The sequence below is a fragment of the Pongo pygmaeus genome, chromosome 22, assembly GCF_028885625.2.
Source record: "Pongo pygmaeus isolate AG05252 chromosome 22, NHGRI_mPonPyg2-v2.0_pri, whole genome shotgun sequence".
Taxonomy (NCBI): domain Eukaryota; kingdom Metazoa; phylum Chordata; class Mammalia; order Primates; family Hominidae; genus Pongo; species Pongo pygmaeus.
This window is the reverse complement of record NC_072395.2, coordinates 37,866,903-37,886,052: the sequence shown is the minus strand read 5'-3', so window position 1 is coordinate 37,886,052 and position 19,150 is coordinate 37,866,903.

Here is a 19,150-nt window from a genome sequence, read left to right as displayed (position 1 = left end):
ATATCATCTATTTATAAATACAAAAATATGAAACAGTGTGGCGTATCTGAGCCAATTCCCATAATAAATCTCCTCTTATATTTATCTATATCCTATTGATTCTCTTTCTCTGGAGAACCCTGACTAATACCCAATGCAAAATACTCAAAACGTAAGCAAAAAAAGTAAAATCCTCTTCATCAGTTATCATCACTCCTTTGAGTGCACCCAGTCTCCTCTACAGGGTTTCTTATTTGGTTTGAGTTCCTCTTTTCCCCTTCTTTTTCTCTCTACCGCAGCAGGCTGCTGCCACGCTTATTTTTCCTCAAGGGCTCTCTCTATCATTTTGCCACTCCTTGGAGTTCAGGAAATAAATGAAACTTTCCTATCCCCAACAGGTCCCACTTCCTTAATCCTCTTTCTGAATTAGTGATTGTGGAAGCATCTATTACTTCAGTCACTACTCATGCTACCCACACAGGAGCATTCTGTTGCCTGGGGCTTAAAATAGACAGTCTCAAGAGTTGATGATATTTTTATCTGGCATTGGTTTGAGACTTCTTTATGAACAACGGCTACATCTATTACAACCATCTGACTCATTGTGTTTACCCAAGTGGTCTCTCCTGGTATTAAGGGGGAGGCTGTCCCCAAAACAACTTCTGATTTCTATCCAAGAAGACAGAACTGGCTTCTAATCCAAAATATTGTCTTTTTTTTCCAACTGCCAAATTTTAAGATGCAAAATCACCTTTTGCAACAAAAATAATTGCTAGAAACTTTAAAATAATGATCGTTACTTCTACACACCCTGTTGGAAACTAGTAAGGGTGTTTTGCTAAGTAGCAGTCCCTTAGTATGTAGTCTTGGAGCATCATCCTTTTCTGTGGGGTCACATCAATCTTATCAAGCTATTGGCAGCTCTCTTATGTTTGTCATTTCTTGTTTAATGTTATTGAAATTTATATTTTAGGGATAGTCTGTTAAAAGAAGCAGCTAGCAGCTGATTTTGTGATAGAAATATCTGAGAGTGAATGGGACATAAGAGGAATATAATTTATATATATCCTATATATATAAATACAATGTATATATAAATACAATGTATATAAACATTCAAGTTTATGAGTAATAAACTTGAATAAAATGACTATGTCATATGTTTGAAATGTCATGTTTGATAAAGTATGTTTATATGTTTCTTGTACATAGAATTAATCTTAATTCATTAAAACCATCACATGCTGGCAGCATATGCATTTTAGTAGAATATCTCTCATTTGAAACAAGTATGTTTTTCTTGTTTGCACTAACATTGAGTCATTGCAAACTACTTCCTCCTACCCTGGGTTTCCTACCGTTACAAAAAATTCTTCCTTACCATGTTCTGCCTGGAGGAATAACTGTTCTTTATCTTCATGAGAGAATCTATCGAAAGAACTGTGTGTCATGGCCTGTCCAGTGACAGTGTTTCAAGAAAAATGCTTATTGAAATATACATGGTTGATATACCATAATTACGTGTGCCAGTATGTTAAATGTTTTCCATGACAAAGGAATTTATGGTATTGCAGCATACATTGAAGACAGTTCAGTTACATTTTTGCCGTTTTTGCAGGATGTTTTACCCTTTCCTATTTCTCTTGCTTTTCATCTATAAAAAGAAGAAAAGCTTCTTTATTTTACATGCTTACATGTATAATCATGAAAAAAACAAACACGGAAATGATGGAGAAAGAAGGAAGCAATAAAGGAAGGAGGAAAAGAAGGAAGGAAAAAAAGAAAGAAGAAACGAAAAACCACACTAAAGACATAAGCAACCCCATACTTATTTTCATAACTATTTTAGTGTTATTTTGTAGTAATTGATTGCATTAAATTTTGAGGGTTTTTTTTTGCCCCAACTGTGAAGAAATAAACAAGCAGAAATGGAAAAAAAAAAAAAAAAGAAAAAAAGAAAATAAGGTGCCAACATATTACTTGGCATTGCTCAGGTAAATCTCTCTTTTTAATGGCTAAGGGTCACTTCCTTTCAGAGTAACTGTACACACATCCACAGAAATGTAGTTTGGAAGATGGTTTTCACCAAATGGTGCCTCTGAGACCCCCACAAGATGTTTTGAAGGGTATATACCCAAAGGACTATAAATCATGCTGCTATAAAGACACATGCACACGTATGTTTATTGCGGCATTATTCACAATAGCAAAGACTTGGAACCAACCCAAATGTCCAACAATGATAGACTGGATTAAGAAAATGTGGCACATATACACCATGGAATACTATGCAGCCATAAAAAATGATGAGTTCACGTCCTTTGTAGGGACATGGATGAAATTGGAAATCATCATTCTCAGTAAACTATCGCAAGAACAAAAAACCAAACACCGCATATTCTCACTCATAGGTGGGAATTGAACAATGAGAACACATGGACACAGGAAGGGGAACATCACACTCGGGACTGTTGTGGGGTGGGGGGAGGGGGGGAGGGATAGCATTGGGAGATATACCTAATGCTAGATGACGAGTTGGTGGGTGCAGCGCACCAGCATGGCACATGTATACATATGTAACTTACCTGCACATTGCGCACATGTACCATAAAACCTAAAGTATAATAATAATAATAATAATAATAAAAGAAAAAAAAATAAAAATAAAAAAAAAAAAAAAAAAAAGAAAATACTTTTTAAGAGATCATAAAAATGAGATAGTAAATATATTCATGATCATGCCCAAAGGCTGAATAACTCATAGAATATTCCATGGTGCTTCACCAGGGCCTTTTAAAAGTTATTCAAAATCATTCTCAGCTGAACTTGGAAAAATGTGACTTAATCTTGACAACACTCAATTATAGAGAAGAGGCCCTTGGTTTTATAATACATCCACGGGTGATTTGACCAGAATTGTTTTTATAGTTGTGGCCTCCTAGTACCAAAAGTTTCATGCTTCTGTACAAATATTTCATTTATTTTAGAAGTTGTAAGTACTTTAATATTAATATACACATTTAAATACATTTTGTATATTTCAAGTTTTATGCCGGAGTGTTTAGGAATTTGAATATTATCTTACTTGAGTTTTATGATGGACTATTAGTCATAAAACACTTTTTTAGTTTTGACTTTATCTGGAAAATCTCTAGAGTATTTCAGTTCATTTTTTTTAACATAGTAGATATAGTATGTACCCATATTTGTTTTTTTAAAATTTTATGATTGGCCAGGCGTGGTGGCGCACGCCTGTAATTCCAGTACTTTGGCAGGCGGAGGCAGGTGCATCACCTGAGGTCAGGAGTTAGAGACCAACCTGGCCAACATGGTGAAACCCCGTCTCTACTAAAAATACAAAAATTAGCCTGGCATGGTGGCATGCACCTGTAATCCCAGCTCCTCAGGAGGCTGAGGCAGGAAAATCGCTTGAACCCAGGAGGCAGAGGTTGCGGTGAGCCGAGATGGTGCCACTGCACTCCTACCTGGGTGACAGGGCGAGACTCTTATCTCGAAAAAAAAAAATTGTGATTAAGGATCTTCTGTGGCCTTGTGTGTTTCCACCATGAGCACTGGTATATTTATGAGAATAATGAGCTGAAATTAAATGTGCGCTGACTGGTAAAATTTTGTGGAATTGTTTTGTTTTTCTTTGTTTTTTGAGACAGAGTCTTGCTCTGTCGCCCAGACTGAAGTGCAGTGGTGTGACCTCAGCTCACTGCAACCTCTGCCTCCCAGGTTAAAGCAATTCACTTGCCTCAGCCTCCCAAGTAGCTGGGATTACAGGCGTGTACCACCACGCCCAGCTAAGTTTTGTATTTTTAGTAGAGATGGGGGTTTTGCCATGTTGGCCAGGCTGCTCTCGAACTCCTGAACACAGGTGATCCACCTGCCTCAGCCTCCCAAAGTGCTGGGATTATAGGCGTGAACCACCATGCCCGGCCAGAATTGTTGTTTTTAATCAGCCTTTGATGTGTGCATTTATGTGTGTGTGTGTCTGTATGTGTTTTCGCTCTCATAAATTGAGTGAAATAATATGCTACTTTGTGGTTCTTAGTTAATTGAGGATTCATTCTACAAAAAAACATGAAAGCATGTTTTATAATTTGTAAGGCAAAATATGGAGAAAGTTTAAGCTACGTCACATGAAAAAATTGTGTTGCTCTTTAACTAATGTTATCTAAGATATTATACTACTTAAGAGATTAAACCACATAGAGTCTATACATACATGTATAATTTCACAATGTAAATATAATTGGGTATGCCTGTATGTGTGTGTGGTAACAGTACTTTGAGAACAGTAGTTTTCAAAGGGTTTTTAGTCTCCGTGTGTCTTAGAGGAGAAAGTAAGATACTGAATTAATGCAACAATACACACATTATTAAACATGTTCCATACAGGAATAGAATTAAGAGATTCTAGACTTACATATACGAATGTTTAATTTCAATAGAATCATAGAACATTAGCACTGGAAAGGAATCTAAAGATTATCAAATGCAAATTTCTCAATCAATATATATTGAAAGAGAAGCCCAAAGAAGTGAAATGTCTTTTCCAAAGGCATTTAGGAAGCCTGGGTTGTTTTCTTGCAGCTGTACATCACTGCCTCTTATCTACAGCTAGACTTTTTCATATCATTACTCTTAGCCAAGAAGCTGCAGGTTACAGTTCACTGGACCTAAGCTGTGATAGCCCTACTGGTTCATTTCCGCATCCATGGTGATGGCACTGTGAGCAATGCATTTATGGACATGGAATTAATTGTTTAGTAGCAAAATCAGAGACATTTGCTTACAGGGCATTGAAGGAAATCATCACTGAAATTTATAGTAATAGGTAAGGACATTTTGAAAAAGCATTTCATGTGGAAATTTTTTGTGTCCCCAGTAATCAGAGTCACAAAATATCACCTCTCTAATGCTTTTTTCATCTCCCTTCCCTCACTTTCCACCAATCACACCCCCTGTCTTTCCATCAGAGAAAGAGAAAGGAGCCCTTCTTTGGTTTTGGCTGGTGATTCCAGCAGGTACATTTACTAGACTTACATTGAAGGAGTATTTATCCCTTTACACATTTGCTCAGACCCACTAGAATCAAGCTTCAAAAGGCAGGAATTTTGGACAGTTTTGTACATTGAAGAGAGGATGGCATGCAGCAGGCACTCTATAAATGTTTTTTAAATGAAATAATGGTTGATTAAAAAAACAGGACAAATATAGTTGTTCATAGAAGAAAATTTAGATTTAAAATTCAGAATCTTGAACAAAATTCAGACAGGCAGAATTATCTATGGATTGACATCCATCCAAATTCAAGGTCAAAATTCAAGAGGACTGGAGATTATGCAGAAGCAAGTAATAAAATAAAGCAGATGCCACTCCACTCATAGAGTACATCGATATTTTCCTTAGCCATACACAACTAATGATTTCATAAATTGCCCAGTGAGAAAGGCATGGAAATTGGATAATAAAATATAATCAGCTTATCTATAATTTAAATGTTACTGTATTTACCCAGTAAACATTTCTTCTAAAATTCACTGTTTGAATAATTCTTAACTAGTCCCAATTTCTTCATGAAATTCTTATGAAGGAACTTTTAAGGTACCTCAAGAAGTCTCTAGTTGGGCTGTAAAGAGATTACCTGAACTGAAGAAGATTGTGTTATGTAGGTATGAAGAACCAGTAAAGAGCAGTGTTTACCCAATGGAGGCTACTTAGGGTCTGCCCCTACTTATGTATCACCTTTTTACACCTGCATAGACTACACACACAAATATGAATTAAAATACAGTAAATTTGAAATAACTTAGCACATTCATTTCCTATGGCTGCTGTGAGACATTGCCATAACTCAAATTGCCATAAACTCATTATTCATAAACTCAAATGAAAACAACACAAATTTATTCTCTAGAAATCAGAAGTTCAGAATGGTCTTGCTGAGCAAACACCCCATTTTTGGCAGAGCACGTTCCTTCTGGAAGTTCTAGGGGAAATTAGTTTCCTTGCCCTTTGTAGCTTAGAGGCCACCTGCATTCCTTGGCTTGTGGCCCCACTTTTGGTCTTCAAAGCCAGTGGTTTAGCATCTTCTAATTTCTCTCTCTGCTGTTATCACTTAGCCTTTTTTGAATCTAACTTTACTGCCTCCCTTTTAAATGGGCCCTTGTGATTATGTTGGGCACATCCAGATAATACAAGATAAACTTCTCATATCCAGATCCTTAATTTAGTCATATTTGTAAAATCCTTTTTGCCATGCAATGTAACATTCACAGATTCTGGGTATTATGATATGAACATCTTTGTGGAGACATTTTGCAGTCTACCAGACTCAGGGAATTTTTCTATGATTAGAGAAACTCCTGCTTATTACAAATAGCCGTGAAATTCCTGTCATACCAATTTATTGGTCTACTACACAAATTCTCAACCATGTGAGTGGCGATGGGGGAGTCACTCTTCATAACATAAAATTTAGGCCAGGTATGGTGGCTCAAGCCTGTGTAATCCAAGCACTTTGGGAGGCGGAGGTAGAAGGATTGCTCAAGGACAGGAGTTTGAGACAAGCCTGGGCAACATAGCAAGACTCCATCTCTAGAAACAAACAAACAAACAAGCAAACAAAACTTAGCCAGGATGGTGGCATGGACCTGTACTCCCAGCTACTTGGAAGCTAAGATGAGAGGATCATTTGAGACTAAGAGTTCGAAGCTATGCAAGTTAAGATCTTGCCACTACACTCCAGGTTTCTGTTTCTTCTCTCTCTGACTCTTCTCTTTATATTTATTCTCAAGATTCCTCCAGTTATGAACATCTTGATTATTTTCTATATTCTATTTTCAAACTCTCAGAGACATACCTATGACATGCCTTGACATCAGGGAAAAATCTTATCTCTAAAAAAAACCAGTAACTTAATATATAATAGACAATAAAACACACCACCTGAATAATTGATATTTTCAGTGGAAGCCTTGATTTTTTACTCTGACTCAAATGGGGGAACATTAAGGCGAGATTTCTTACCGCTCTGATCTCAGTTATGATGGCTGATATATGGAAAAAGGCAATGACCAGTGCAGCCAGGTAGAACATGAGTCATTTTATTTTCATCTGTGGGACCTCAGACATTCTGAAAATCACTGCTGACTGGATTAGATGAAGACAGAACTCAGAATCTGTGGCCCTTTTTTAAGGAGATTTTGAAATATAGGCTTAACTTTGTAGGCTAAAAAATAATTGCTCTTCATATTTGTAAACTTAAAAGTAATGTTAATAATCTCTTTGCATCAATCAATGCAATGAGTCCTGAGTAAAGATTTTGATAGGACAACAGAAGAGAGTTCTTGACAGAGCTGATTGAAAGTATATCTCATACTCAAATAATTACCTGGCAATAAAAATATCTGCATATGCCTATGGCTTCTGGATTTATTTTTTATTGAGCTAGAAGTCAGGCCGAGGCAGGTGGACCACGAAGTCAGGAGTTCGAGACCAGCCTGGCCAGGTTGGTGAAACCCCGTCTCTACTAAAAATACAAAAATTAGACAGGTGTGGTGGTGGGCACCTGTAATCACATACTTGGGAGGCTAAGGCAGGAGAATCGCTTGAACCTGGAAGGTGATCGTTGCAGTGAGCTGAGATCATACCACTGCACTCTAGCCTGGGTGACAGAGCAAGACTATGTCTCAAAAAAAAAAAAAAAAAAAAAAAAGAAATAGTGTTGGGATTTGTAGCTCTTGACACTATGGTGAATTAAAGAAATTAATGACAGAGCTCTAAATGAAGCTTTAAAAGTTTCCCAAACCTTTTTCCAGTTCTAATATGATTTTATTTAGGTTTGCATTTTAGAATAGAAGACAGTTCTCATGCCACAAATATTTTTATTGATCGCCTCCTAATTTCATTTTGCAAAGTCTTTCTTTTCTAGTCCACAAGTATTCATGCACAACTGTATATTGGCTAATCCTTGATTCAAAACATATCATCATTTAGATTTACTCAGGCTTGATGCCTGACTGAATCTTCTTTAGATATTCTTCTCCACATCTCTCTAATTTTGCTTTATCTTTTGAATCAGTGCTTCCCTCATTTTGGGTAGCTATCCTATCATTCTAAAAATGAGATTTATGTTTGAGCAAAAAGAATTGGACCAGTACTTTGGGGCACATTGAAAATAACACTCCTGTGACAGACTAGTAAGATTAATTTCCATCTCTACCAATAAGGGGAAATTGCCAGTTTTCACCTTTGTGACCGAGCATCACTTTATGATGTCCCAAATGCCACATTTTTTTCTGCCTTTGTTCTAACTTATCTAACCACTAATAAATATATCTTAAAGGAGGAATAAAAAGAAAGCTCAGAAATTCAGTGCAGACTTTTAAAGTCAGCAGTTGCATTTATTAATCTGTTTCTCTAAGCTGTTCGGGTTCTTTTTAAATTTAGTATTCCTTTCCTATGTCTTGTGTTTATATTCATATTTTACCTGTTTATAAAAAAAGTTGTTTAGAATAAAGGTATCAAAGCAGAAATACAGATATAACTGTATTATGTTGATACTAGAGTCAAGCCAGTTTCTAAGTGTTTTATATGCATTATCTCATTTGTTCTTTACAAGAACTCACTGAAGTAAGTGCTATTGTATCTCCACTTCATAGATAGGAAAACTGGAGTCCAGAGAGATTAAGTGTTTCGCCCAATGTCATGTAACTGTCTGTTGGCAGAGTCAGAATTTAAGTATAGCTATGGCAGAGTCCAAAATTGAGCTTAACCACTGTGACATATAGGCCTCTTGAAACACACTAAAATAATACATGTAGTTAAGCATTAGGTTGAACTCTAGGCTTCTTAAAATCAAGATAAAATGAGAAAACATGACAAAAATTTCTGTTATTTATTAAAAGTAATCATGACATTTCTTTAAGAAACGAACAATTTATTTTGCTACTAAATTCTATTAGATACTAATTAATTAAGACTTTATGGGGAAAATAATATTCAATAATTTTAACACATCTTGAGGCATTCTTTATATAACTTTTTCTTCTTCACTATCTTTCTTTTTGGAAAACTGCATAAGTACATAAGAATTTATCATATATGTATAATATAAGCAATATACAATAAAATATAAAATATAATTTAGTAAAGTGGTAGTTATCTCATGAGTATAGTCTACTAATCAATCAATTTGAAATAAAAATGATCTTGAAAAATCTAAAGGGTTGAATAAATAGTACTTGATCATCTTCTAAAATATCATTTCATTGGCAAAGCTGATGAAATTTTAATTTTTTGAGGCAACATGACTTTAGACTAGTCGATACTCTTTGAATTCTATAACCTGTAGGAGCTACTGTTAATGAGCTCTCATGGAAGCTGAGATAACACACTGGTGTTCTCACTAGGATAGCGGACCAGCCACCTTGGTGCAAATGAATGTGTAGGAAATTCTGAGGGGTTTTCCAAATAGCAGCTTTGCTTATGCTTTTGAGTCTAGAAAATGCTTGTTTGAAGCATCAGAGCTCTGCTCTAGGGAGATGAGCAGGGCTGATTATGACTGGATATGTAGAAGTGCACTTAGCTCCATGGATAAACTTTGACCACAGCAAAACCCCATACTGCTATTTTAGAATGATTGTGTTAATAAGAATAGTTTGGTTACAAAGGCCGGAGGTTACTGTACTCATCAGAGGTTACACTTAGAAATGAGAATTATGCCAACTAAAGGTTTTCATCACAGTAGCTGGGGAGGGGTGTCGAGCTCTGTCTGGCTTATTTGTCTTCAGCCTACCCATCCATTTATGTTTCTTCAGGAACCTGAATCAGCTTCTCTCTCTGATTGTTCTCTTTATATTTATTCTTAGTAGTCTTCCAGTTATGAACATCTTCATTATTTTCTATATTTTATTTTCAAACTCTCAGAGACATACTTATTGGGATAATTTAATCACCAACTTCCCTGACAGGCTGAGTGTTTACTGAAGGCTCTTTTTTTAAGGCAGTTTTGATTGCTTATTTGTATTAGTGTCCTAGGCCTGCTGTAACAGAATTACCACAAAATTAAATTGTTTCTGGCTTAAGACAACAGAAATTTATTCTCTTATAGTTCTGGAGGCCAGAAATGCAAAATCAAGGTGGTTGGTGGAGTTATATCCCTTGGAAGATTCTAGTGAAGAATGTTTCTTTGCTTCTTTCAGCTTCTGGTGACTCCAGATGTTTTTTGCCTTGTAACTCTAGTCTTTGCCTCTGTCTTTACATGACCTTCTCTGTGTCTGTGTCGTCCTCTCTTTTGTCTCTTACAGGGATTCATTATAATACTTAACACTTAACCTAGATCATCTCAGATGATCTCCTCTCAAGATCCCAAACTGAGTTACATCTGTAAAGATACATTTTTCTTTTCCTAAATAAGATTACATTCACAGGTTCCAGGGGTTAGGATGTGGACATATTTTTTATTTTGCAAGGGCCACCGTTCATCCCATTGCAACCTTGTATGTCCTTGGGCCGGGTGCTCTCCAATGGCCCCCTCACTGGGTGGATAGGACAGGTGTAACCCATGGCCTGAGCTGCCAAGGGAAAAGCCAAGTACTGTTCCTCTTATGCAGAAATTGTGGTCAACCATCTTTTAGGACAGGTAACTAAGGACTTATTTGCAAAAGTAAAAAAAGATCCTATCGAATTACTGGAATTGGGTGGAGGGGTATCTCATTTGCTATTACCGTAATGATTATACCCACTATTATTTCCTCATCTCTGAAGTTCCCTTTTTGCTTTGTCAACTCCCTTCAATCAACCTCTGAGAAAGGTGGGGGAAAATACAAGGATGGAGTCCTATTATTCTTGACTTAATCTCTCACTTTTAAAACAAGGTATAAAACATTAAACAAAAAAGACCCTAACATCTTCTTTGAGACATTGATGCTAAGGAAAGCCACAAATATCTATTTTTTGAGGCAGGGTCTCACTCTGTCACCCAGGTTGGAGTGCAGTGGGACAACCATAGCTCACTGTGGCCTCAAACCCCTGGGCTCAAGTGATCCCTGCCAAACCCCCACCTCAGCCTCCCCAGTTGCTGGGACTACAGGTGTGCACCACCATACCCAGTTAATTTTTTAAAATTTTTTGTAGAGACAAAAATTTGGGTCTCACTATATTGCACAAGCTAGCTAGAATTCCAGGCCTCAAGCAATCCTGTGGCCTCAGCCTCCCGAAATGCTGAGATTACAGGTGTAAGCCACTGTACCCAGTCATCAAAAATATTTAAAATAGGCAAATACTTGTAGGGATACAGAAAATTATTTTACATAAAGTATATTGTATGAGCATGTTCCTTCGATACTCACAAAAAAAGATAGAGATAATACTATAACCTGTAATATAAACTAGAATTTTAAGTAAATGTTTTTAATTGTTATACAGATATAGGTAGCTCTCATGAGGTCCACCCAAAATAAAATGATAAATACACTGTTTGTGGCTTTTAACAAGGTTCACAGGGCAAATGTAGATTAACCTAAAATCTTGATTTTATGAAAAAAATGAACAGTTTACTAGTTTTAAATATTGATGTCACAGTTAATCCTAGAATCATTATCACTTAATTGACATACTTCCTGGATTTAAGCTCAAGATGTCAGTGTTTTTACATTTGCAAATTTAGGTTAATACAAAAATTTAATGTTCTCTTTGCTTAATTATATTAGGTTCTCAAACTTGATGTGAAGTTTGTGTACTATGAAAAGAAATGTAAGTAGCAGAAAAATCATGCGAATGAAGAGTAAGGCTCCACATGGAACCTATTATTAGATAGGTAATCTAACCCCTGAGGAGATTCACTTGGTAGTTTTCTAGTTTTATTGTATAGTCTATACTAATAATGTATATTTCTTCAGGAAGCAGATTTGAATGTTCTCATTATCTCAAATAAACTGCTAACCATGTTGCACAAAAAAAAAAAAAAAAATCTGGTCAAGGACAAGCAGCTATGATCTTGGCAGGCACAAGTTTTGGCTTGCATAACACATTGAACTTGATCAATGGTGCCTGCAGTGGGCTTGCCACAGTTTGCTGCAAGTTTTACACATAAATTGGTTCTTTAAGTGGTGTAGGATTATTTGGTATTAACTCTTCAAATTTGAAAAACAACCCACCAACAAAAGTCCAATTTTACCAAAACTAACAATGCCTTACTCAAGTGGAAACACTGATGTCGTATTCGGATAGACACAATAGAAAATGAATGAAGTTTCTTTTTCTTTTTTTCTTTTTTTTGAGATGGAGTCTTGCTTGTTGCCCAGGCTGGAGTGCAGTGGTACGATCTCCGCTCACTGCAACCACTGTCTCCTGTGTTCAAGCAATTCTCCCATCTCAGCCTCCGAGTAGCTGGGATTACAGGCATCTGCCATCATGCCCGGCTAATTTTTGTATTTTAGTAGAGACAGAGTTTCACCATGTTGGCCAGGCTGGTCTTGAACTCTTGATCTCAGGTAATCCACCTGCCTCGGCCTCCCAAAGTGCTAGGATTACAGGGGTGAGCCACTGCACCCGGCCAAGAAAATGAAGAAAGTTTCTTTATGAGACCATCCCTCTTTCAGACAGCAGTCATGTAATTGTCATGAAGAGAAGCACATGCTCCTCTCTGCCGTGACAAAAGGCCGAGACTCTCATTAATAAAAAATTTGCACCAACTTATTTAGGTGAAATTTAAGTGGAGTGGAGGTTGAGACAAAATTTGCCTTTATGTTACCTAAGTCAAAACTGTAGTCTTCCTGCTCTTGCCTTCCTTCTCTGATCCTGTCCAGGAAATACAGTTTTCTAGAAAAGACATCAGCAGCATGGGACATTGAACTCATATAACTGGGCCCAGAGCTGATTTCTTCCTACAGCTGTGGGTTGGTTGAAGAACACTGTAAATCTCTGAACTTTAGGTGAGCAGATACCTGCAAAGGATATCAACTTAGTACAATGCTTCTTAGTATGTACAAATACAATGCTTAGAACAATGTATCTCCTTTTGGATTTGGCAGCAAATGTTTTGCTAACATTGCCATGGTATTTTGCTTGGCTGTTGTTTGTTTTATTAAAATGTTTGAACGGTCTTTATAAAGTAAAGCTTTTATTCATCTAAATGTGGCACAAAAGAACCTGGTGATATCTGCTTTTGGGAACAAAAGATTTTAAAAAGTCAGTTGGAAGAAAAAGAAATACTAAATCTTTGAATATTACGTATAGAATTTTCCTTTATTTTTCTGAACCTTTGAATTCACCATTTTAGTTATAAGTACAAAGAGAAACAGAACAGAAAAACTGAAAGCCCAAATAGCAGGGTAGGGTGAGGGTCTGAGGACAGTTAATGTCAGTGAAGTCAAAATTCTATTTTCCTCCCTTCAGGGTTTTTCATTGAACTTTGAATAGCACTGATGCAAAAATCAGCTTTCAAATTGTAAGAGACAAAGCGGATCTGTCCATAGTAATGGCTGTAACCTTGATTGTCAAGCCTGCTAGAGAAAGTTGTGGGGTCTGTGAAACTAACTCTGGAGTAAGTTTTTAACAAAGGTGGCCACTGTCTAATGACTAGAACCAAGGAGACAATAGTGAACTTGAACTTGATTCTTAAAGACACTTTTACAATTGTAGGGTGGGACACAGCACTGAAAAGTTCTAGGAAAGAGAAACGGACTTCATTGCTGTAATCCCATGTAATTAATGCATTTGATGTGAGAGCAGAGCTGGTAATTAAACATTGAAAAGATTATGTTTTGTCTTTCCAAGGGAAGTGATTGAAAGGTAGGAAGGGCATCTTGGCCCAGCCAATTTGAGAACCATATAAGAAAACACTGAAATTCGAAGCAGAAGGAAAGTAGAATTTAAGTCATATGGACTAGACCAACAAAATGAAGATTAGAATGAGCTTGAAGGTTTCCGTGGCACTTAGAAACAAAGACCATCAAATAGATGGCAAAAGAATTGATTCAAGACTTACCCACAGTCTTGTCTGTTTCAGCTGGGTAGTCTAAGAGAATCATTTCTGAAATGTGTATCTCAAGATAACCAAACTATCTGATGGTGTCCTTCCCACGTGTTCAGGAGTTGGTTGAGTCAAAAAAGACATTAACTTCAGAAACTAAGTTGAGGAGAAAAGAATAGATTCCAAACTTGGAAATAATCACAAATCCCTTAATGGTTATTATAACATTGGAAATGAAATGAGAAAGAGGTGATGGCCTAAACCTTGATGGCTGTCTACTATGGGGGGTCGGGGGTTGGGGGTTACTGCTGCATCCCTCTCTGCAGTTCTATTTTTTTTTTTTTTTTTGAGACGGAATCTCACTCTGTCACCTAGGCTGGAGTGAAGTGGCACACTGTCGGCTCACTGCAACCTCCACCTCCTGGGTTCAAGCTATTCTCCTGCCTCAGCCTCGTGAGTAGCTGGGATTACAGGCTGCCACCACCATGCCCGGCTAATTTTTGTATTTTAGTAGAGACGAGGTTTCACCATGTTGGCTAGGCTGGTCTCGAGCTCCTGACCTCAAGTGATCTGTCCCCCTTGGTCTCCCAAAGTGCTGGGATTACAGGCGTGAGCCACTGCACCAGGCCCTCTCTGTGGTTCTTAGCTGCTTGTGTGCTCATTCATTTACTTTATCAGATTGCACTTAGTTATAGATTCAAGAAATATTGATTACTATGCTCTTATTGCAACACAGTACTGCTGAATTATGTAAAACATAAAAATAATGAGAAAGCATAATCCCTGTCATCTTCCTTGTTTTTATTTTGGTTCTGTAATGGAAGAAACATTGGTTGGGCACATCTGTGTGCAAAGATCCTTGTTAAAAACTCGAATACTTGCTAACATGATTAAATAATGTCCAGTCTTCAGAAGGTTGAAGATCAGTAGAGAAGAGAGAAAAACTCACATGGAAATATAATACAAGACATTTTCAGTCACAGAATTGATTTTGTAAATTTATCATTAAGGTGAAGCAGAAAAATTATTTTATGGCTATCTTCTGGGCTTTTTGGCAAAGTGACTTTTTAACCACGTAGAAAATAATGGGTAACTAGAATTCACCTTTCAAGTTAAGAATCTAAGAGATTAGATTTCAACTAATCTCTGTGTTAAGAGATTAGAACTAATCTCTGTGTTAAGAGATTAGATTTCAACTAATCTCTATGTTAAGAGATTAGATTTCAACTAATCTCTATGTTAAGAGATTAGATTTCAACTAATCTCTATGTTAAGAGATTAGTTCACTTAGAGAATAACATAGAGGAAAGACTTAGATTTCCTTGGGAGGAAAAAGGTATTAACAATTATTTCATCTGTCCTGCAAAATTAAGCAAATGAGAAATTCAAAAGTAAATGTATAAGCAATTGTTAACCAAAGTGATGAGGAATCTTTGCTACTCTTTCTTTTCTAATCACATAGATCCTACTCTTATTCATGGGATGCCTCTGCTGAGATAAAATTTTTTGGATGGACACACACACAAACACACACACACACACACACACACTATATTCAGTAACATTTTGGTACTCTTCGGAAAAATTCACACTTTGGTTTGAATTTTGTATGATCCTTTATCTTCATCTTATCTTCATCACAAGTGAGGTAATTCAGTGCAGATGAAGGTCACTTGTATACATTTAGCTCTTTTCATGTTCATATGTAATAATATAGATATTCAACTATTTTCTTGTTTTTACATACTTTTTATGTACAATTCTATTCATGTTATGTTACTTATTATCATACTCTTTATGGGTTCTGTGAAGTAGGTTGATATTATTCCCGTTTTTGCAAAATGCAAATACAAATATGTTTTGATATTTCAAAGAACAGAGCTAGTGCAGGAACTGAAACGAAAAGCCAAATTTCTGCTCTTTTTTTTTACAGTCATGTTTATTCTGTAGTTAATAGAGAAACTTCACTTTCTTTGCTCACAAATAATATATTTATCCAAACTGAGATGTCTTTGTTTCAATGGAAAATTTTTTTTCCTTCTCTGAGTTATACTCCTAATATCTAGTGAGTGAAAATGAATTAAGGAGGCTAAATGAAGCTGTTCATCTCAGTGAATGCTTACTAGTTTCTTCACTACAAGAAATAAAGCTTATTCTTTAACTAAGGGGTAAATTATAAATCAGATCTGACAGCATTTCTTAAAAAAAGGTTACTTCTTTAAATAAGTGGTAACAGATTAGGTAAAGAAAGTACCTCTTCAAAAACCGCTATAATGGCAAGTTTGATATCTTAGATTTTCTTATAGGCATTTTAAAAATACACAATTCACTGCATCTCTCATTATGCTACAGACTTATGTTTCTCATCCTAAATTGTGATTTTCTGTGCCCTTTCATGATATTTAAAATATAAGAAAATAATGTACAACAACAGCTTATTGGATAGGAAAAACTCATGTAGCATTTGTACATCTCTGATGAAAAGATTTTTAAAAGGTTGTTTACTGCATGTGTTTTCACATGTGAGATCTGGGACTTTAATTTTATCTTGGTTTATATGAAGGGTCAGAAACATTTACTGAATTATAGATCATCATTTTTTTACTGATTTGCGAGATCCCCCTGCCTTTGTCTAATCTACATGAGGTTACGCGTTGATATTTATTTATTTATTTATTTAGAGAGACAGTCTTGCTCTGTCACCCAGGCTGGAGTGCAGTGGTGCGATCTCGACTCACTGCAACCTCCTCCTCCCAGGTTCCAGCAATTCTGCCGACTCAGCCTCTGGAGTAGCTGGGACTACAGGTGTGTGCCACCATGCTCAGCTAATTTTTGTATTTTTAGCAGAGACGGGGTTTCACCATGTTGACCAGGCTGGTCTTGAACTCCTGACCTCAGGTGATCTGCCCGCCTCGGCCTCCCAAACTGCTGGGATTACAGGCCTGAGCCACCACGCCCGGACTGATTCTTTATTTTGTACTGTCCTTGCTTGGGTTTGGTACAGCTCCAGAGTAGGAGTCAGAAGGGTTTCCATTTACCCTGCATTTAAAGGAGTTTCATGAAGATTTGGTTAAAGCCATTTGTAAACTGGCTTGTACTTTTTGACATAGAAGTTATTGGTTTGGTGATGCCATGTTTTTAAATGGTCATTAAATTCAGGCTTAATCTTCCATTGTATCATTTTGCTGAGATATATTATTTTAAAGACAATTAGACCATTTCCTCAATTTTTGAATTTTCATGTTTTCTGTACTTCCATTGGTAAACTCTCTCCTTCTGCTTTATGCCTGAATCACTCCTTTTTAGATATATTCACCCCTGCATGAAGTCACCAGAGCAGAAGCTGCTTCCCTCTGTCAGGGAACTTTTATCTGAGTGAGGGCCTGAGAGCTTCAAGTTCTTGGTTCTTTGTATTTAATTCTTAAGTGCCTTATTCACTTACATTCTTGCTTAGTCTGAACATTTTTCTCTCCTTTTAATCAGTGAATATTCTTTTCAGCATCGAGCTTCACTAACCATCTCCTTCTCCTTCTCTTCCTTACTATTGTTTTGCATTTCAAACTATATTATTTTATTGTTATATGACAATTTTGATATATTCATCTTCTTTTTTTAGTTTTTTTTTTTCATTTCTCTCCCTTTGAAAAATAAGACATTCTTGGTTTGTTTCTATGCCAGATGCGTTAGGCTGCTGTGCTGCATGATATTCTACAGCTTTTCATTTCATTCATCTCTATTTTCATTGAGCTTTAAAATTGTTATAATCATACTTGAGCTCAGAGAAAACCTGAGGCTCTGAACATTAAATAGTAGTTTGAGCCCAGACAGGGCTCAAAAGAACTATTACTGTAGCACAACCGATGCACTTCCTGGAAAATGCAGGGTGCCCAGCATGTGTATTTCCACTAGTGGATCTCTCAGTTTCCAATACTCTTTCACCTTCTCTCACTGATTTTTTTTCAAAATGGATCTCGAACACAATGGAAAAATAAAAATGATTCTCCCGTCAGATTGTGTTCAGATACCAAAAAAGACACAAATTGTTGCTGGATATGATCTTTTGGCAATGACTTGAAGGAAAAATAAATAAAAACATCAGCACATGTGAGTCTCCTAGATCATACCTGCTGGTCTCCTGTTTATCAGTTTATTTTCACGCCTTCCAGCTAACTGCACAATGCCTTCAGTACAGTTATTAGTAGTGAAAAATTTCTCCACAAGAAGCAGATGATTTGTGCAAACTTATTACCCTTACTTCTCCACCTCCATTTCTTTTTATTCTCTTCCTGTCTCAGATCCATTAGCAATGAGAAGACTTTAAGTAAATCAGAAATCATTAATTCTTAAGGAGATGCTTAAGGCTCATACTGTGGTGCTTGCAATGTATCTGTGTTATTTTTCATGACTGGGAAATATAGGGAGGACCAATAGATTGTAAGAAGTCTCAGATTTACTCAGCCTAAGTCAGAGATTCCATTTAAGGTACGTTAAGATCTGAGTCACATGAAAATGAAGGGTTATGAAGCTACCTCTATTAAATACAAAGTATAAAGGTTTTTTTTAAATTGCTGTTTAGGCACAGATTATTAATGCTGTAATGACACTAAAGAGTATTAAATGCAAATTTGCAAGGCTCTAAAGGGCTTTATTAGGATAAGCAACATTTTATTGAGTCAATTTGGTTGCTATTTTAATGAAAACGTAGAAAATAAATCTCAGTGGAAGCCACCACAGATGTTGTATCCTGTATTCTGGGGGATAGGCAACTGAACTTCACAGAGTGGTGAGGGAGGAAAACCTGGAGGGAGAAGAGAAAGGTGAGAAGAAATGAGATTTTGTGACTTTAATATGTCTTTCAGAATGATTTACCCCCAAATTACTTATTGCAGCTGGCTAATAAACAATTCCCTGCTTTCTGATGCTGAATTGAATCTTCTACCACTTACAAGTAAAAGTTGAATGGTATTGCCATTATTTTGTAGGTTAAAAAACCCACATTTTTAGTTTGAAAGTCAAATGAGAAAAGGATGAAGACAAAAGGGTAGGAAGAAAGGAAAGATGGAGCAACAGCTTTTTGGTTTTGGCGTAGTGCTTAAGAAGGCTGGTAGATAAGGCAAGAACCTAAGGTTTTAGTCATTGGATTTACTCTTTATTAAGAATGTGCTCTTAGGCAATTCAGTTAAC